The sequence below is a fragment of the Oryctolagus cuniculus genome, chromosome 7 (assembly GCF_964237555.1).
Source record: "Oryctolagus cuniculus chromosome 7, mOryCun1.1, whole genome shotgun sequence".
Classification (NCBI taxonomy): Eukaryota; Metazoa; Chordata; class Mammalia; order Lagomorpha; family Leporidae; genus Oryctolagus; species Oryctolagus cuniculus.
Genome location: NC_091438.1, coordinates 96,368,705 through 96,391,156, shown reverse-complemented (window position 1 = coordinate 96,391,156; position 22,452 = coordinate 96,368,705). Strand labels below are relative to the sequence as shown.

The following is a 22,452-nucleotide window of genomic DNA, read 5'->3' as shown; positions in this document are numbered from 1 at the left end:
TGGTTCACCCTTCAATGGCCGCTGCGGCCGGCGTGCTGCAGCCGGCGCATCACGCTGATCCGATGGCAGGAGCCAGGTACTTATCCTGGTCTCCCATGGGGTGCAGGGCCCAAGCACTTGGACCATCCTCCACTGCACTCCTGGGCCATAGCAGAGGGCTGGCCTGGAAGAGGGGCAACTGGGACAGACACCGGCGCCCCAACCGGGACTAGAACCCTGTGTGCCGGTGCTGCAAGGTGGAAGATTAGCCTATTGAGCCATGGCACCGGCCGAGCCATTATTCTTAAAAAGCAAAAAATAAAGAGGGCCAAAGGTAGGCAATCCAGATCTATTATAGCTGCTAAGCAATGTGGACACAATCAGGACTGCTCTTTGTCTTTTTTCCCGTGAATAAAGTGGTTGTCTCACAGTTACAAGACAGCTGCTGCATCTTCAGGCTCCACAGGAGTCCAGGTAAGAACAGAAAGACAGTAAGGAAAGACAAGAGGGTCATATTAGCTGAACTTCCTAACTCCCTCTGTGGTAGCACCAGCAGGCTTTTGTTTGTCATTAGCCAGAATTGTGTCACATGGCCAGCCCTAAGCAGAAGAGGGCTATGAAAAAGGGGGTTGTAGATGCAGGAAAGTGGAGCAAATGAGTAGTAGCTGCTATCGATATTCTGAGGTGGATTCAGTATTTGAGATATAGATAGATAGATAGATAGATCGATCCCCAAAGCCTGTGCTATTAACCATCATGTTATATGAATAAAGTTCTCCATAAATTCTCCCAAAAGGTAACTTAATATGCCAACCAAGGAGAAGAAATGTCATTTTGAGAAACATGAATTTGACATAGCATGAATGCCAAAGGGAGTATGTAGATGAGGTTGAAGTGACACATCATTGTCTCATCTTTGTGAAAAGTGAATGCAATGTGTGAGAGAAAGGAAGGAGTGAATACTAGAAGGGAGGGGAAATGGTGGTCTATAGTTTAACCTCATGTCTTTTTTATCCAATAGCTTTGTCTCTTAGGAGGCCCTATGACACTGCATCAATTTCCAAATGTCTCATATCTGGAAAGTTCTCCGATTACCTGTCAGAGTAATTTTCATATTCTGTAAGTGTTATCTGGCAAGGTTAGGAGAATATAATCTCTAAGAAAATTAATTTTTAAAACAGAAAAGAAAAAGAATATGATTCATATTTAGAAGCTTTAATTTTTCAAAAGCACTCTCCAGTCAAGTCATTTCCAGCCATGAGATAAAGTCATACATTCACATTATTATGTACGTGGGATGTGTCTGGTGTGCTGGTCAATACGTCAATGGAACATTTGTACTTATTCGCTCAAGAATTCAGTTGACACTGAAAGCGTTTCATCAAGTATAAATTATTAGATGAGTTTAATTGCTATTTATGACGATATTAAAGTACAATTTTGGTCAGTGATTCAAACATTAATTTCACTCTGAATTATGAAAGCTTAATTATAGATAGGCCACTTCAGAAGCATATGGATAAATCAACAACTACTTATTGAGTAGCTACTATGAGTTATGCATTGTGCAGGATTCAGAAATAAAGTAAAAGAGAGTCCCTGCTCTCAAAAACAAAATCATAACCCAATAACAGCTTAGTAGTTGCTATCATAAATTTATATTCATAGACACAACACATCTCCTTCCAATTCTGATTTCTCTTTCCTTATTATTTTTTTTATTTTTATTTCTTCTCTAGAAAGAAAAAAAGATAGTTGAACCAGATGATCAAGTAATCTCAAGAGCACTATGGATTTTTCATCTGAGAGATTTTAGAAATATATTATCTGAATTTTTTATCACTCTGTAAAATGTAACACAAATTTGTTGATTACTTACTGGAACATGAACATTGCCAAAAATCAAGTCAGTTGTTTGTAGAGACATATCAGTTATTTTCTGCTTGCAATTTCAAACTGCCACTTAGAAACTAGCACCGATATCACACTGTATAGAAACTGACAGGACTGGATATTTAAATACAGTTCACTGCCCTTTGTCATCCACACAACTGGCAACCACAAACTGTTGATTTGCCATTGCATTCAAGGAAAAAGAAAATCTCCATCTGATTTTAAATGGTTGCTGGTTGCTTAGCTGCTTTTTAAAAGAAAACAAATTAAAAATCGTAATCATGGAACCCAGAAGCTTTCATAAAGAACTACAGCACATAAATTATGTGTCATTTTCTTCCCTGACCATCAAAAATTTTGTGATTATTTTTATGTAGGCCCTGAGACTTCAATATTCAGTCATTGTCATAAAACTAACACTACTTAAGAAAAACACATTCAAGTGGTAGAATCAAATTAAATGAAAGAAGGAAACTGCAGAGTGACTATAGTCACTCATTTTCTCTTAGAATCAAATAAAATAACTTAATTAACTGTATTATTAAATAAAGTTCATAATCTCATTGATAGGTACTCAAACAAGACACCAAAGGCATCAGGGAGTAGCCAACATTCTTTATTGATCATCTTCCATGTTTCAGGCACTGTGGTAGATGTGCTGACACTGACTTGCCCACAAGAAACCTGTTATCAACTTAAAAGAAAAGTCTTAGAATCATGAAAAAAGAGTTCATGCAGGCACACACCTCATCATAGAGTTTCAGTTAACAACAGACTGCTTGGGGCTGTCACTGTGGCATAGCAGATTAAGCTCCTGCTTTCAACACTGGTATCCAAGTCCTGGTTGTTCCACTTCTGATCTAGCTTCCTACTACTACACCTCAAAAATTAGCAGATGATAGCCTGAATATTTGTGTCTCTGCTACCCATGTGTGAGACGAAGATTGAGTTCCTGGCCCAGACCTGGCTGCTGCAGGCATTTGGGAACTGAACAAGTAGATGAGATGGAGGACCTCTCTCTCTCTCTCTTTCTGTCTTCCTCCATCCCTCCAACCCCCTTTGAAATAAATAAAGCCTCTTTTAAAATAAAATGAAAAAAAAAAAAACACAACAGATTGCTTATATGACAGTGGTTTGTTCCACAAGACGATACTGCTTAGTGACATCTTAGCCTTCTTAGTTTGTATAAGTACACTCTATGACATTTGAACAAAAAGAAATCACCTATTAACATACTTATCAGAATGCATTCTGGTCATTAATGACACATTCCAGACCAGTGACTGTATTCTTACAGTGTTAAATTGAATTATAGAAACTACTAGAACTGAAGTAAACAAATACTTCCTAATAAGTATTAATTGTCTGACTCAGACAAGTGTCATAGAAAATAGTGATGGCCGGCGCCGCGGCTCAATAGGCTAATCCTCCGCCTGCAGCGCCGGCACACCAGGTTCTAGTCCCAGTCGGGGCGCCAGATTCTGTCCTGGTTGCTCCTCTTCCAGGCCAGCTCTCTGCTGCGGCCTGGGAGTGCAGTGGAGGATGGCCCAGGTGTTTGGGCCCTGCACCCGTATGGGAGACCAGGAGGAAGCACCTGGCTCCTGGCTTTGGATCAGCGCAGTGCGCCGGCCGTGGCAGCCATTGGAGGGTGAACCAAAGGCAAAAGGAAGACCTTTCTCTCTGTCTCTCTCTCTCACTGTCCACTCTGCCTGTCAAAAAAAAAAAAAAAAAAGAAAGAAGAAAATAGTGATGGATAGTCAAGGAGCAGAAAGCATGAGCCGAATAGGATGTTAAATGATGAGGAGGACATGAATTAGAGACAAGCAGAAAAGTCTAATTGCTGGGAACTCCCACAGAGAAAGCAAGAGCTGGAAGTGCACACAGGTTGTTGTGAGAGATGGCTGGGTCACTTAAAGGACAGCTCTGGCTGTCACAGTCAGTTAGCACCAAGCACCAGTTCTGATGACACTGAACAGTTAAGAGCCTTGAGTAGTATATTAAGAAGCTTGAAAGTGATCCAGTGGGCAATAGGAAATCATTGAATGTAGGAAAGAAGAGATGAGGGATCAGTAGCAGATGAAAACACTCTTGACTTTGAGAGACAAAGAGGTGAGCAAGATGCTAAAGCCTTGATGGACATAGAGAGGTAAGGTATGATTTCCAGATACAGGTAATTGAAATCAGCATTTATGATACCTCGAGTATGAAAAAAATAATCAGTACCCACCCCAAGAAATTCCATGACAAGATGTCCTTTGGAAGGACAAGTTTCCTGAAACAGCAGGGAAATATAGCAGAGCAGACATTATATGGAGTGATGATGTGGAGGAGTTTGTCATGAGATCAGGAGAAAACTAAAAAAAGTAATTTATGCAAAGCGCATGAGACAAAGTGATTGAGTAGCATTATCTGGAGCCAGTGCCAAACTTCACCTCCACACCCTTCCAGAGAAGTGTCCCGGTTGCTCCTCTTCCAGTCCAGCTCTCTGCTGTGGGCCGGGAGTGCAGTGGAGGATGGTCCAAGTGCTTAGGCCCTGCACCCGTATGGGAGACCAGGAGAAGCACCTGGCTCCTGGCTTCGGATCGGCACAACATGCCGGCTGTAGCAGCCATTTGGGGGGTGAACCATCAGATGGAAGACCTTTCTCTCTGTCTCTCTCTCTCTCTCTCTCTCTCACACCGCCTAACTCTGCCTGTCAAAAAAAAAAAAAAAAAAAAAAAAGCTAAGAGATTCTGAACGTGTTCCTTCAAAATTCATTGACTAAGTTTCAACTTAGTTGCCAGTGAGAGTATTAGGAGATGGAGCTTTCCTGGGGTGATAAGTCATGAGCGTGGCTTAAGGCCCTTGTAAAGCAGGCTTCACACTTGATCCCTTTTGCCCTTTTCCATTTTTTCCCTCTGTCCTTCTATCCTGTAAGGAAGAACAACAAGGTGTCATTTTGGAGGCAGAAAGCAAGCCCTCACCAGACACTGCATCTTCTGATGCCTTCATCTTGGACTTCTCAGCTTACAAAACTGTGAGAAATTGGTTTCTGTTATTTATAAATTACAAAGTCTCGAGTAGTTTGAGTCCAAACAGACTAAGACAAAATGGCGAGGAGGAAAGGCAATGTACCTAATCTTCCTAAAAGTACCACTACCCCCATTGCATTCCCATCCATTGTAGTGAATGAATTCCTGTAATCCTGGTTTCAAGAACATTTAATCCTCTATAACAAAAGAGCTTCTCAAATATAATGACATAGTGATGACTAATTCTTAGACTTTAGAAAAGTTACTAATTCCTGAATTCACTCATCCTCACCACTGTGCATCACACCAAGGACAAAGTAGGTGCTTATTGAGTCCATATTCCAATATTTATTGCATGATACTGAAATGACAAAAGGAAAATGAACTAAAATGAACTTCATCAAAATTTAAAAATTCTTGTATTACAAATGACACAGTCAAGAAAGGGAAAAGACAGCTCACAGACTGCAAGAACATTTGCAAGTCACATATCTAATAAGGAACTTTTGTTATCCAGAATATAGAAGCTTGTAACTTCATAACAAAAAGACAAATTATCCCAATCAAACACGGGCAAAGGATTTGGAGAGACATTTCTCCAAAAAAAAGACATGCACGTGGCCAACAGCATGTGAAAAGATACATTCATCATTAGTCGTTAAAGAAAGCATCAAATCATAAAAAGATACTACTTCACATCCACTGGGATGGTTATAATAAAAAAGAATAATAAGCATTGGTGATGACTGGAAGAAACTGGAACCCTTACACACTGCTGATGGGAATATAAAATGGCAGAGCTATTTGAGGAAATAGTTTAATAGTTTTTCAAAATGGTAAATATGGAGTTACCACATGACCCAGCAACTCTGTTCCTGGGATATACTGAAGAGAAATGAAATGTAAGTCCACAGAAAAACCTACAAAAAGATGTTTATGGTAACATAATTCATAACAGACAAACTATGGAAACAATTCGAGGTTCATCAGCTGATGAATGGAAAAATAAAATGTAATATGATTCCATACACTGAAATATTATTTAGCCATTAAAAAGCTGAATGAAATGTCCAAAACAGGTAAATCTGTTAAGATGGAAAGTAGAAAGTAGTTGTCTGAGACTTGGGAGGGGGTTGGAGGAAAAGGGAATAATTGTTTTGAGCCTGGGGTTTCTTTTAGGAGAGACAAAATGTTCTAAAATTAGATTGTGCTGATGGCTGCCCAACCCTGAGAATATCCTCAAAAAAAAAAAAAAAAGAATGGAACACTTTAAATGAATAAATGGTAGAGCATGTGAGTCATATCTTTAAAAACAGTTATGACAAATACTAACTTCCACATTTTTGGCTGGTTTCTACTTGTCCCAACAATTTAGCCCTCTACTCTCCTGTGCCCCAGGACTCAGCAAATGCCACAGGGGAAACAGTCCCAGTCTCTACTCACTTAAACAGGGTTATCCTTGAAACAAGAAAAATTTTAGTTACCACCTGTACATTGACAAATGAGCCAGCTGCATGTTACTTAGATTTCTAATATAGCTACATTTTAGACATATATTTTCAGTGACTAAATTATCAGATGATAATAAATTGTGTACTCAATCCTATTTATCTACATCTAATGTAAAAGTTCTAAGGTTAAAAATTATTTCTAAATAAAACTATTTCTCAGTGTGGGCATTGTCATGCAGCGGGTTAAGCCTCTGGTTGGGACACCCACAGCCCATATTGGAATGCCCGTTCACATCTCAACACCTCCACTTCCAATCTAGCTTCCTGCTAAGAAGCAGGAGATGATGATTCAAATGCCTGGCCACTACTACCCTTTGGGAGACCTGGATGTAGTCTGGGCTCCTGGCTTCAGCTGGCCCAGCCCTGGCTGGCTGTATGGAAGATTCATTCTCTCTCTCTCTCTCTCTCTCTCTCTCTCCCTCTCTCTCCCTCTCTCTCTCTCCCTCCCTCTGTCTCCCTTTCAAGCAGATGGAAACAATAAATAAATATTTTTTCAAAATATGATTTCTCTCCAAGAATTTCATGCTCATGTTTTGCACCCACAGGCTAATTCACCATTTTGCTAGCTATTCAGTTGTGGTTTCGTGAAAGCAAACAAGATGTCAATCTCTATTTCCATAGACTACTTTTGTCTGAAATCTTTTCTCTGCATGATCCAAATTTACCAGAATCTCTGTAACATATGAAAAGTAGAGAAATCAATTATGTGTGATTATACATGGAGACTCAGGCTATTTTCAGTTTATTAGTAAACTTCTTGACAAAAGAAATGCAAGAAAGAAAGATTTTATTACAATGGATCTATACTAGGCATGCTACAATTAAGGCATGCTAAGGCTGCTTAAATTAGTGTTACACTATTTTATTTTTTAATAGTATTTAATGCCAACTTTATAAACATATCATGTATTATTATCTTTCTTCCCCCAGAGAAATGTAAGTACTATTATGTCTCCAGCTCCTATAACATCCAAAACCATAGGTATTCAATATTTTGGTTATCAGAGATAATCAAACAAAACATAATGAATTTAACATTTAGGAGGCATTGAAACAGCTCTACAGTCATTGGTTGAATAAAATTAAAACCAGAAATTCACTATTTTAAATTTTAACTATTTTATATCACAAAATCCCCCAATTTCCAGTTGAACTCATCTGTACTGTATGTAGAACAAGAGCTGGCATTTCCAACAAAGTGAACAAAAATGTTTGAGGTTACTGTTCACTGTCATACTATGGTTATTTAAAATGTATTGCTTAGTATTGTAATTTATCATGAAATGACGGCTATTATCTGATTTGCATTGGAAAAACCAAATGAGACATTTTTACTTGGCAATATAAGGATACTTATTATCAGAAACCACATTACATACTATTTTTCATTATCACAAACACAGTTTTAGGATGTTTCAAAAAAAACCCTTGGAGATAACAGTATAAAAGGTACTATTTCCTACACTTTTAAATACCCACATTCTCTTTTTGCACTGCTCCAATTCCAACATCACTCTTCTATGGAAAAGTTTTTAATTCTCAGACTTTTTTTAATTTTTTATTTAAATTTTTAATTAGTTTTTAACAGATTTAATGTGATTTTTAGATACAATTCTAAGAACACAATGATACTCCCTTCCACTCTCCCTCCCTCCCTCTTACCCTTTTTCCTTCTTTCTTGTTTTTTTTTTTTTTTTGAGATACTTTAAAATTACGTTACAGTAAAAAAGCTTAATACTTCCCCAAACAAGTCTAACAAGTAAAAACCAAAAAGAACCTAACTTTGTCAAACCAATGGCTAAGAACCAATGGTTATACTACTAAAGTTTTAATGATCCATGATTACTTTAAAATTTACTATTTATGGGTGAAATGGTCATTTTTCCATATAATTATTGTTTATAGTTGTCTAAATTCTCAGACTTCTTTCATTTTATAAACGCCAAACTTTTACCCCCGTTTTTTGCATAATTGGGGGGTTTTATTATTGTTATAAGAGTTTTAAGGTGGTTGCTAATATTATAATATTTGCCTTTCTAATTCTTACAAAATTTTCCCTTATTCCTCACCTTCTGCCAACACGGGATCTATAGCTTGTCATGCTCAGTTTCTTTATCAACTGGAGGTGACATCACACATATTTCTTAGTAATCTCTGATCTTTGCTGCTACATTTTGTTTTAGTTATCATGACACCATAGGAACTCTCAATATATGAGATAAGAAAACAGTTCAAGAGAAAACTACCAAACAAGATGGTGCTTTTGTAAATCAAGTTGTTACAAATATACCTGTATACCATAATTCAAATTTTTTCCTCTGTTTAAGATTATGAAGTTAAAGTATTTCAACTACAAAAAGTTCTATTATTTTTCCCTCTTTGATAGATCATTAAATTCTATTTTTAAATATAAATTACACACATCCTAGTAGTATGATAACATAGTTTTATACAAGAATACCTCATAAAATATGCAGATGAAATAATTCTTCTGTAAGAAAATGAAACAATGTGGGATGTAAATTAATTTCACATCAAAATTTCAGGAATGGATTTTATACAAAATATGAAATTAACCTACCAGTTGCTGAGATTAGCAGTTCAGGACCTATCACCTTATTAACTGGTTAACTCTGAAGAAAAGTGTAAGAAGATGATGAGAAGGTAAGTGTAGATGAAGGGTTTAATAATGAATAAATGAGGCACAACTAAACAAGAAGTGGCCTTATTCAGAAACCATTCTGTAAAAGATCTAATTTGTGTTAGACTTACGTAGCATACCAAAATCTTGAATAAAATTTTCTCCTACATCCCAGTTTAGATACTATCTTTAATGCCATTTAGAAAAAAAAATTTTTAAATATTTAAAACTAATACATCAAAGCAGTACAAATTCACACTGGCTTTTTGTTACAAAATGTAATATAATGATCACTTTCAAATTGACTACTTTGACATATAAAGAACATAAAAATTATTGTCATCTACTAACACTAAACCTAAAGAAGCAGTTTACAAGAAAATTTAATTGTTTCCTCTTTCTGGATGAATTAGTTTTGGATTAGTACTCTAAATTCACACTGAAGTGATCCACTGCGGGGAGGGAAAAGCAAATTGCATTTTCAAGCATCAACAGGTGGGGCCAGTGCTATGGCATAGAAGGTTAATCCTCTGCCTACAATTCCGTCATCCCCTAAGGGTGCCGATTCGAGAACTGGCTGCTCTACTTCTGATCCAGCTCCCTGCTCCTGCTCCCTAGAAAAGCATCAGAAGATGGGCCGGCGCCATGGCTCACTTGGCTAATCCTCCGCCTGCAACACTGGCATCCCTGGTTCTAGTCCCATTTCGGGTGCTGGGTACTAGTCTTGGTGCTCCTCTTCCAGTCCAGCTCTCTGTTGTGGCCCAGGAGGATGGCCTAAGTGCTTGGGTCCCCGCACCCGCATGGGACACCGGGAGGAAGTACCAGGCTCCTGGCTTTGGATCAGCGCAGTGTGCCGGCCTTAGCGGCCATTAGGAGAGTGAACCAATGGAAGGAAGACCTTTCTCTCTCTCACTGTCTAACTCTGCCTGGCACAAAAAAAAAAAAAAAAGAGAGAGAAGAAGATGGCCCAAGTGCTTGGCTGATGCACCCATGTGAAACTTCCTGGCCCTGGCTTTGGCTGGGCCCAAGCCCATCTCCTGTGGCCATTTTGAGAGCAAACCAGCAGATGGAAGATCTTTTTCTTTCTCCTTCTCTCTCTGTATTTCTGCCTTTCAAATAAATAAATAAATATTAAAAAAAAATAAGCAAGTTAGCTTTGAGGACTTTGCTAAAGAATCAACTTCTTCTCAGAAGAGCCCAAAAAGAAATTTCAGTCTCTGCAAATGACCTAGAACCACTAATTTTGAGAATAAGAGAGTAGAATACAAGAAGTCATCTATAAATTGTTGCCCATTACACATGTTTATCTGAAGTCTCTACTTCAGATTAAACCTTAATGAAGCTGTCTACCCATCAGCATCACCAAGCCAGCCTCTTTTACTGGACCATAACTGCCAAGGGAGTCTTTCCATTTATTTCCATCTGAATATTCTCACATTAAATTATGCTGGGGAAAAAGACATTCACATTATTGAAAGGATGCAAAACACTGATTAGTCCATCCTCGAAATGTTTAACAAGATCTCAGCAGGAAACTAAGGGAAATCTAGAGAGAACAATCAAGCTCTGGCTAAATAGGAAAATTCACCTAGTCTCTCAAAATTGCCATTAATGTTCAAAGTTACAACTACAGCAATTCTTACAGCCAATGCTGCATCTTCGTGTATGAGAATGAAGCTCAGAATGAAAATGTCTCTGTTTCTGAGTGTTTTATAGGTGTGGGATTATTTGGTAAAGATTTAACTTTATGTTAATGTTTGCCAGTGACAAGGCCCATCACTGCTTATATTAGAACTTGGCAGAACTCCCCTTCCAGATGGCCACAGTCATTTCGATTCACACTGCACACATCTCTTTCTCCTTCTCTCCAGGCAGTAGGGTAGAAAGGGTGGACAATTGTTGGTATCAGATCTAGGATCAAGTCCCAGCTCAGCTTTCCACGTCCTAGTTTTGCTGATCATTTTCTCTCTTTGACTATCAGTTTCCTCCTCTAGAAAATGAGGGTAATAATTCCTACCTCTAGGAGCTATTATGAGAATTAAATAGTATGATGTATACAGACGCCTGGAGAGCTAAATATAAATATAAATATAAAATACTTTCCTTACCTGGTATGCATATAGTTTTATTAGTAGTAAAGTAACATTTGAAACAAACTTCTGAAATTTAAATTGGCATCCAAAACTTATTAATATAGAAGGTGCTATTTTTCACACTGATGCATTATTCAAATACTTAAAAAATGGAAGAAGAAAAACATTGCTGTCTTTAAATAGCATGCATTCCACTTCAGGTTATCTATTCATGACAATGAGCGAAGAACATTATGCAGTAATGAGGCAGTTCTGAAATCAATGTTTGGGGCCTGTGAGACTGGGAGAAAAGAGAATGCCACAGCAGCAGAGGTTACAGAGATTCACTGCCTAATGATTAGAGTACCAACTCATGCAAAATTAAAAGGGAGGATGCTATCCCAGGACTAGTTTTATATTGTGATAAAAATACACATGCCGTGGTCACTTCTAGTCTACTTGTAACAGGTTGTCCTATGAAACTCAGAAATCATTTTCACAGAACCAAATTGTCAATATTAATAAAAAAATCCTTTTATTTTTTAAAGGCCTAAGACTGAGTCTGTAACAAAAGGTCAACTCCAGCTATAGTTAAAGCAGAAGATATGTTGTTTTTCTTACAGTAATTTTAAGCACTAATACAAAATAGCACTCCCTGGGCTACAGCCCAAATACCAGCATGAAAATAAGGTATGTGCTAAAAGATAAACACTTTTACCATGCCTACTAATGTTTTTTTGAAAATCTTGGTAAAAATATAGTTGGATTTTTAAAAATCACTCTCAAATATGTAAATACCTTGAATGATGTGTAAATTATGCCATTAAATTGGTTTGATACAATGCCCAGAGCACAGCAGAAAAAAAAGATTCACTCAAAAAGTCAGACCACATATGTCTTTGACTATAGTCAATAAAAGATTTCAGCACAAGCTTAAAGAAATGGCCCTTCCATTCTCCAAAAGTAACACATAATGGCTTACATTCATTTGCTACTTAGGATATCCTAAGTCCTCAATTAATCTCAACAGTTCTATAGTATAGGAATTGATAACTTCTCTATTTTACTACTGAGAAAGTTAAGGTTAAAAACAGGTTAATTAACTGAAGATGACACAATTTTAAGTAGGAGGTACGGATTTCATTGTCTGACTCCCAAGCCCACACTTTGCCTACTACATTATATTGCTCCATCTCCATCTCACTGCTGCATGGTTCAACATTGGATGCAAATGTTGAATGGCTGCAGGTGCTCAGCCTACATGGTCTCTTTCAGGTTTCAAAGCCCAAAAACTATGTGATCTAAAAAGTGGATGAGTTTAGACAAAATCATAGCATTTTCTGAACAGAAAGAGAGGCTACCTTTTTTAAGTACAACTCCACACCATATATGACAGAAATCCCTCAGACGATGTGCTTCCTGTCCTGTTATTAGAAACCTTTACATCATTTGCTAAGCAGAAATATGTGACAGTAACCAAACAGCAATATCCAAATTATATACATTACTGTAGATGATGTGAATGATACAGGAAGAAGATAGGTGAGATTAGAACACGCAGATACTGAGGCAGCATTGGGGTACAGTGGGTTAAGCCACCACTTGAGAGGACATATCATATCAGAGTACCAGCCCAAGTCCCAGCTAATCAGCTACCAACCCAGCTCCCTGCTTATGCACTTGGAAAAAGAGTGGATGATGGCCCAAGTACTCAGGTCTCTGCCACCCACATGGGAGATCTGGATGGAATTCTTGGCTCCTAGCTTCAGCCTGGTCCAGCTCCAGCTGTTGGGGCCACTTAGGGAGTGAAGCAACAAATGGAAGATCTCTCTCTCTCTCTCTCTCTCTCATCTACCTTTCAAACAAATAAACAAATCTTTTTTAAAAAAAATTTCAGGGATTTTTTTCAAAAAGAAAATTAATCTTTAAAATTTTTTTGTATTTTATTTTCATTTTATTTAAAAGATGGATAGATGGAGAGAGAGACAAAGACAAAGATCTTCCATGCATTGGTTCACTCCTCAAATGCTGCCAACAGCCAGGGCTGGGCCAAGTCAGAGCCAGTAAATGAAACTCAATATCAGTCTCTCACATCCAGGGCAGGGACCAAAGTACTCGAGGTATCATCTGCTATCACCCAGGTGTGCAACTGCAGAAAGCTGGAATCAGAAGCAGAATAAGTACTTGAATCCAGGCACTCAATATGGGTTGCAGGCAACTTAAACTGCTGCGCTAAAGGCCAGTCACTGGGGTTTGAGGGGAGGGGACACTTTTAAGCATTTGCTACCTTCAAACTCCCAAAAAAAAGAGCAAAATTCCTACAGAGTACCTGTTTCTTTGTTGTATGACAAAGAAAGGAATTTCAGGATAAATTACTAATGAGTAAAAATATAGACAACTAGAAGAGTGTAATATCACTTATATCAGTTAGTAACAGAAAAGACAGAACATGTCAAATTTTAACATGCTTAAGATTTGGAGATGGCCGGCGCCATGACTTACTTGGCTAATCCTCTGCCTGCAGCACCAGCACCCCGGGTTCTAGTCCCAGTTGGGGTGCCGGATTCTGTCCTGGCTGCTCCTCTTCCAGTCCAGTTCTCTGCTGTGGCCTGGGAAGGCAGTGGAATCGGCACAGCACACCAGCCGCAGCATGCCTGCCATAGTGGCCATTTGGGGGGGGGTGAACCAACGGAAAAGGAAGGCCTTTCTCTGTCTCTCTCTCTCTCTCTCTCTCTCTCACTGTCTAACTCTGCCTGTCCAAGAGGAAAAAAAAAAAAAAAGAAAAAATCAAAAAAAAAAAAAAAGAAAGAAATGCCTGTGAGTATCAGTATTGTAGCAAACATATTTTTGTCAAACTTTGTTTTTATATCTTTGTCAAGCCTATGGTTAAGAATGGTATACTACTTTAATGATCTGTGATTAATTTAAAATTTACTGCATATGAGTGAAGTGGACATCTTTTTATTTGATTATTGTGTATAGCCCTTGCCTATATTCTTGCTAAACTATGGTCTTTTTACTTTTTAGTTGTTGAACTCTTTTATCTAGTGAAGCATTAAGCCTTTGACTGCAATGTAAATTAAAGAGGGAAGAAGCATCATTATATTCTTAGAATTGTATCTATGAACTACATTAAATCTGTTCTCTTTGTATCAGTATCACATTAACATGAGAATTGGTGACAATTGTGTTGCAGTAATTATCATTCATGTGCTGTGACTCTAAGAATCTAATGTATTAATAAATTCCTTTTAAAAACAAGATTTGGGATCCAGGAGCAGGCATTTGGAACAATGGTTAAGACGCCTGCACCCTATATAAGAATGCCTGGATCCCTAACTCTGGCTCCTAACTCCAGTTTTCTGCTAATGCATACCCTGTGAGGCAGCAGTGACAGCTCAAGTATTTGGGTTACTGCCACCCATGTGGGAGACTGTATTTAGCTCCCAGCTCCCAGCTCCAGCCTGGCCCAGCCTCAGCAGTGGCAGACATTTGGAAAGTGAAATGGCATGTGGGGACACTCCCCCACTCTCTCTGTAATAAATTAATTAATTAATAAGATCTGGGGGCTGAAAAGCAACTAATATATTAAAATGATTTTAAATACTATTTAATAAGGTTAGAAAGAGGAGCAGAGATCAGCAATGAGATGATGTAGGCTTTCTCACTTCTCTAAAATTGTTGTTTTCTGAATTAATTTTATGCCACCCAGTTATCCAAGCAAGAATACAAATAGAAATTAGACTACTTATTATTGGTGGTACAATTTCTCTGAAATAGTAACTCATAACTTATTAACGTGTAGCCACAGCCAGCAGTAGCTGTGTAATGAGCATAGTCTTCTCAGCATCTAGGTAAATACGTCACCACACAGGATGTTCTCCCCACTAACACCGCTAATTCATGAACTGGTGCCTAGAAATCGACATTGCGAGAAAGCAGTCACTTACATGTTGTACTTTTTCTCCCTACAAGAAGGCTTCACATGGAAATCACAAAATAACCACTGCAACTACAGCAGTCAATCAGGTTAAATAGAAACTCTCATATAAAACTTGAGGGTTCTGAGTCTTTCATGTTAAGCTCAGAATATTATTGTCAATGAAGTATTTATGACTTTTTAAGACTATTTCCTTGGGAATCCTGTTAGAAAGCTACCACTAAAAAATTCAAAATATATGCAAAGCTTAACCTTTAATGGATTTATACAATTCCATTCAACTCTTGAACTCTTCTGGAGGACAGAGCTAAGAAGAGTGACAGGAAAAACAGAAAATGAAACTGAGTTCTTACCAGTGAGCTATCCAGCTGACTTCAATTCTGACTGGCCCAGATACAGGCCTTTTTCCTTCTTGCTTTCTGTAGTGCTCTTCCCACTTTGAGAGATTCCTAAGAGCCTAACCTCTTTGAATTTTTCCTTGCTTTCCTCTTCATACCTATATCTGTTTGTGTTTTTTTCTCCCTTCAGCAATTCAGCTTTTTCCTCTCTTTCTCAAAGCAGTCTTTTAATTCCTCATCCCACAGAACACCACAAGGATGTGCTGAAAAATCACCAGCTACCTTAATAACAATTTTAAGCTATCATGAAAACAGTCCTGGTCCAAAGCCCCAATGCCAGCATGAAAATAAATCACGTTGCCTTTTTCTCACTTCTATTCAATCCATTCCTCCCTAGAAGGAAGCACCCTAAACCACAACTTTCTCCCTTGAAGATGTTTTAAATTTCCCTTCAAAAAAGAATCTAAAGATTCCAATTTGCTTCCCATATTAATACAAACTGTTAATTGTATGAGTCATTTATCACCAATCTCCCTCAATATTCACAAGTGTCTCCCTTTAATTCGTTCTGCATGTATGTCTGGGTTTTCACAAGTGTTTCTACTTGCTTTACATGATTTTGTCCTATCTCCTTGGAAATGGAAGGCTTCTCATAAGTCCATCATTCTTGAAAAGGGACTGCATTTTCTGTTTTCTCCCTAAGGGAAGCCCAGCCCCAACATTCTGCTTTCAAATTGACTTCCCCTTTTCTCATCTCAAATGCCCTGCTCCTGAAGTTATTTCTAATCACTCACCTGCAAATAATTTCTAATGCCTGCTAAACCCCTTGACACGTAAATCTTAATTTCTCTTAACAACATTTAAAACATTCTACTGCGTGGATTACCTGCTCAGTAGAACACAATCCCCTTTCAGACAGAATTCCAGTCTAATCCATTAGTTTATTCCTCATGAATAACACTTGGCACAAAGTAAATACTCAATTTAATATCAGTTAATAAGATTCAGGTTCAATATTATAAAAGTTCTTAGAGTTATTTGTTCTTCTACTTGAATTTTCATTAAAATTTAACTCATGATATTTCCATTCAGGTTACCTAGAAGCAAACCCTGAGGTCAGAATTTGAACACAAGCAGTTTATAGGAGAGGTGATTCCAGAAAACACAAGTAGGCAGGAGCCAAGAGTGAGACATAGAACAGAGGAGTCAATACAGGGTTCATTATCAAATAAAATAGCATTGAGCACCTGAACCTGTAACTCTGGATCAAGCATAATACCTCAGAGTTATCCCAACAGAAAGGCAGGAGATAATTCCTTTTCACCATTGGTTGGAACATTCTCTCTCTCTGACAGCCTGCCCCATGGGCAGGGAAAGCAAGCTCCCAAGCCAGACAGAAGCCTCAGGCTGAGTTGCAGGTGCTGGCTGGATGGTGAATGGAAAGTAATAAGAGGATTATGGGTACCAACAGCATCTACCCTACACGATAACCAAAAAAGAATGGGGGGCCATAAGTGGACATATGTTTAACAATTCTTGGACAACAGAATGCAGTTAGAAGACTGATGACTGATAAATCAAAAAAACACAGCCCAGAATTACCAAGAACAAAGTCCCTGGATCAGACAGGAGACAAACGCTCAGTCTATCTTACAGAATCCTGATTCCAGGTAGGACTGAGACTCCAAAGCTGAGTGAAACTTGAGGCTGAAAAAGAGGGATTAAGCGCATCTATTTTACACAGGTTAGCAAACTAAAGCTGGGTATCTGCTTTGGTAATTTTTATGTATTTAAATCATTGCTTTTAAAAAAAGAATCCATAACAAAAACTAAACACAGGATTTACAAAAAGTCCATGGAAAATGCATATTATGAGAAACAAATGTTACACCAAAAATTTTTACACCAAGATAAACATCCTTTCATTCCATTTTTCCATGAACGTTTTGAAGCACCTTCATATAGGACACAACAAAACCTAAATGTTTACTATCTGGTTTTCAGGGGGAAAAAATGCTGAGTCCTTGGTTTATAGAACATACAGGTCCTTCTTCATTCCTGCAAGTGTCACCGCCTAAAGACAGGCACTTAACCTTTGGTATTATAAATTCTCTGAACTTACTAGAAAGATAAGGAATGTGTTAATGTTCTCCCTAAAGCCCTCCTCAGCCTTAGTCTCATAATTAGGGATTCCCAAATCTAATGACTCGTGACCCATCCATGAACAAAAAAGTAAAGGATACCAGTTAGGAAACTGTCCCAAGTATTCAGAGCCCCCAGTTACATTCTTCATCCTGAACAGGCCATCAAAATCACCATTTGATTAAAGTCTGTGATAACAAAGAGAAATATGCATGTGAACTAGCAGAAAAAATGACCCCACAAGCAGCAGTGATAATCCAAAGGACTTAAGAGAAAATTTTAATACTTCAATATAACATTCTCAGAGACATTCCAGAAAATACAGACTCTGTAAACAGGAGATATTATAAAAAAGAGACACCAGTGAATAAGAAAGTTCTCTTAGATAAAATATAGAATTCAAGACAAATGTTAAAAGATAAAACTTGGGCAGACATTGTGGCAAAGTGCGTAAAGCTGCCATCTGAGAAGCCAGCAACACGTATGGGCAATGGTACAAGAGCTGGATGTTCTGCTTCTGATCCAGCTTCCTGCTGATGCACGTGAAAAAAAGGCAGAAGATAGTCCAAGTGCTTGGGCCCCTGCACCCACATGGGAGACCCAGAAGAAGCTCCTGGCTCCTGGCTTTGGCCTGGTCAAGCCTGGCTGTTGTAGCCATTTGGGGAGTGAACCAACAGATAGAAGCACTCTCTCTCTCTGTGTGTGTGTGTGTGTGTGTGTGTGTGTGTGCGTCCCTCTCTATAACTCTGCTTTTCAAATAAATAAATGAATCTAAAAAAAAAATAAAACCTGGAAAATCTCCCAGGACACGGAACAGTAGGACGTATGCAGGCATTTGGTACAGCAGTTAAGACACCGCTTGAGACACCCATATCCCTTTTCTCAGTGCCTGGGTTACAGTCCCAGCTCCACTTCTGCTTCCAGCTTCCTGATGATGTACACTTTGGAGGCAGTAGATGATGACAGCTCAAGTGCTTGAGTCCCTGTCAGTTATATGGTAGACCCAGTTTGAGTTCTGGGTTCCTGGCTTTGGCCTAGCTCAGCCACAGCTATTTCAGGCAGTTGGGAAATACATCAGAAGGCAGAATATCTCTGTGTTTCTCTCTCTCTCTCTCTCTCTCTCTCTCTCTCTCCTCCTTTTCAAATAATTTTTTAATTTTAAAAAGCAGTAGGACAAAGAAACAGAAAATATAAAGAAATGTAGAAGATAAATCAAGAATGTTCAATATCCAATAATAAATTTTTGAGAAAGAAAAAAAAGAGAGGAGATGATGGATTCTGTCTTTTGCACCAAAATGGATGCAACTGGATGGAGATCATTATGCTTAGTAAAATAAGCCAGGCTCCAAAAGACAAATAAAATGTTTTCTTTGATTTGTAGCTAATATATACAGTACAAAAAAGTAATGTATATGAGTAAAAATTGACATCTTGAGATTTGATTATTGTTTATAACCTTTGTCCATACTCCTATGAAACAAGAGTTGAATTCTTTCTTTAGAGGAGGATTAAGCCTGTGACTATAAAGTAAATTGAAGGTATATTACCACAAAAATTAAAAGTAAAAAGAGAAAGAGAGAGAAAGAAAGGAAAGAATTAAGAAAAGAAGGAGGAAGGGGTATGGGAAGTATCGATATGGGCTTAAAATTATTAATATGAAATGGATGGCCAGCGCCGTGGCTCAATAGGCTAATCCTCCGCCTTGCGGCGCGGGGTTCTAGTCCCGGTCGGGGCGCCAGATTCTGTCCCGGTTGCCCCTCTTCCAGGCCAGCTCTCTGCTATGGCCCGGGAGTACAGTGGAGGATGGCCCAAGTGCTTGGGCCCTGCACCCCATGGGAGACCAGGAGAAGCACCTGGCTCCTGGCTTCGGATCAGCGCGATGCGCCGGCCGCAGCGTGCTAGCTGCGGCGGCCATTGGAGGGTGAACCAACGGCAAAAAGGAAGACCTTTCTCTCTGTCTCTCTCTCACTGTCCACTCTGCCTGTCAAAAAAAAATATGAAATGGATAAAATCTGTTCATATAAATAAAAAATTAAAAGAAAAAATAAATATGAGAGAACAAGTTAGACTTTAAAGTATGTAAGTAAATAAATACATAAATAACTATTTAGTTGAAACAGCAAAATAGTACTAGAGACTAAAAAAAAAAAAAACACAGGTAATTAACAAATGGATTAAGACTGGTCTGACGGCAGATTATTCATCCTCAGACTAAGACCTGGGAAACAATCAAGCAACACTTTCGAAGTTTTGAAAACAAAGGAATTTTGAGCAATAATTGTATTTCCAGCAAAATGATTTGGTCAAGTAAACGTGATACTAGAACAAGGCCTGTTCTGATTTGTAAGACCTCAATCACTTTACCTCCTATGTATCCTTCCTTCGGTAGTTAACTTGAAGAAGCAAAACATAAATAAAACAGGATCCAGGAAGTAGGTCACTGTCTGGGGCAGAGACAAAGTAAGTCTGAAGTTAGGGAAGAACCACTGCAGATTGCACGTAGTAGATTCAGTGTCCCAGGAGGGATATCCCCAGGGAAAAAGAGGCATTGAACCAATTGAGAACTCTAAAAAAGGTATAGATATGATAGAGTCTATTAGCAGAGTGTTTCAAAAATTCGTTAAAATTTGAAGCTATGAACATTCTCCTCTGAATGGCAGAGAATCAAAACCACAGAGAAGGAAGCTAGCTTCCACAGATTCATAAAGTATAATACTAATACACTGTACTGGCTCTGCATATAAGTAACAGTGATCTGTTCATATTAATGGACATGTTGTTTACTGATTTGGAATTCTGAGATGTATTAGGGTTAAAATAAGTACAAGAAAGAGTTATGATCTATTCATCTTAAAAGGTGGAAACTCAGAGGCACTGTCATGGTTATTGGATGAAAAAATGACTATTAAATCATATATTTTTTGATTCCAAGATGGCAGAATAGGGAATGACATATTGCACTAAGCTAAGGATAAACAATAAAAAAAAAAAAATCCAGAGATTCTAGCAAAGGGAAAAATTCATGGTATCCACTGTCTCTCAGCCTGGCTGGGAGGATTGACAGGTGGTTGGGCACCCATGTAGGACTCTGAGGTGCCCCCAGACTCCCAACATATCACAGGCTCCAGGGTTCAAGCTGCCCAAGCAGAGCTGGCTTGGGGAATATCTGCCTCTCTGTTGATTGGACAAGCTGGCAGTGCAGAGTGGGCCCTCTACACTTAGCGACAGTAAGAGCCTTGTGTGCTGAGACTGTGGGGACTTGGTGGCTACATGAGAGGGTTCTGGGTATAGCTGGGTCTCTGGGTAATCACTGGTGAGGCTCCACACACTCTGAACTCCTTGGATGCCTGGGGCGGGTCATTGCAGTGGGAATCATGCTCAGAGTGAGGACTACACAGATCATTTCTGTGGCTCATACAGCGGCACAGATGAGTGTTGAACCCACTGGAGGCTAACACTTGGGTATTACTCAGCTTGAAGGGAAGGAAATGAGGGGGTGATCACACCAACAGAGGTGACGATTTGTCCCCTTCTGTTAACAAGAGGAGATATACCATGCCCAATGTAGGTATTACCCTGGATTCTCGCTCCACGCTAGAGCACTGGCCACAGATCCCTGGCCATACCCAATACACATCTCTTGGTATTCACTAAAAATATAGATATTCCACTAAGCCATAGAGGTATAGTTCAAAGGTAAAATCCATCAGAGGAAAAAACCAACAAGTAACTCACATACCTAAAAATAAACACAGAAATTCAAGAAACAAGAAAAAGTAAGATACCATGAACCTCCCAAGGGAACACAACAACATTTCAATGTTAAAATGTGAAGAAGACATTGATGAAATACCAAAATGAAATTCAAGATTAATCAAAGGATTACTCAAAAGCAATCAGCAGCAAATCCACAAACTAAAGAAAACCATACATGACATGAATGAAATTTTTCCCATGAAATTGAGATTTTAAAGAGAAATCAAAACAAAATATTATAAATGAGTAATTCCATAGATCAAATAAAAAGTAAAGTGGAAAGCTTTAAAACACACTTGGTGAGGCAGAAGAAAGAATATCCAAGCTGTAAGACAAATCTTTTAAAATCTTTCAGTTAGAACAAAAACAAAAAACAAGAAGAAATTATAACTAAAAAGCAGTGTTGGAGATTTATGGGATACTAGCAAACAACCCAATATATAAGTCTTAGGAGCTTCTGAAGGTGTGGGAAGAGAGAATGGACCACAAGGCCTATTTTTGTGAAATAATTACAGAAAAGTTCCACAAATGAAATAAAGAAAGGGAAATCCAAGCATGGAAAGCACATAGAACTCTCAATAAACATGTTCAGAAAAGATCAATGCCATGACCCATTGCAGTCGAACTTTCAACAGTAAAACACAAATAAAAGATTCTAAAATGTGCATGAGAGAAACACCAAATTACTTTCAGAGGAACCCCAATTAGACCCACAGCAGACTTATCATCAGAAACTCTACAGACCAGGAGCAAAGTGAGAGACATACTCCAAATTGAAAAGAATAAAACTGTCAACCCAGAATACTGTGCCTGCAAAGTTATCATTTATGAACAAAAGTGAAATAAAGACATTGCATAACAAACAGAATTGAAAGAATTTGTCACCACTCATCCAGCCTTACAATAGATGCTTAAGGGTGTGCTACACACAGGAACACAGAAAGATAACCATGATTATGCAAGAATGTTAAGGCAAAAAAATCCCCTCAGTAAATGTACAAAAGAAATCCAAACAGTAGGAATATATATGGGAAAATGGCAGGAAGAAATTTTTACTTTTCAATAGTTACCTTGAATGCAAATGGCCTCAACTCTCCAGTTAACAGATACAGACTGGCTGAATGGGTTAAAAACAAGACCCATCTATTTGCTGCCTACAAGAAGCACAT

General features: G+C 38.4%; 1 protein-coding gene across 17 annotated transcripts in view; it reads right to left on the bottom strand.

Moving 5' to 3' along the window:
- The window catches only part of SLC44A5 (solute carrier family 44 member 5), a 437,768-nt gene that overhangs the window by 363,381 nt on the left and 51,935 nt on the right, over window positions 1-22,452 (bottom strand). The window contains exon 1 of one of the 17 annotated variants that reach the window (XM_070078253.1): window positions 17,629-21,521. The exons of 15 other annotated variants lie outside the window; for them this stretch is intronic. The gene's annotated coding sequence lies outside the window, so the exon portion shown is untranslated. Of the gene's footprint in view, window positions 1-17,628; window positions 21,522-22,452 lie in introns of those variants that run through there. One more of the 17 variants, XM_070078249.1, reaches the window with a different exon arrangement.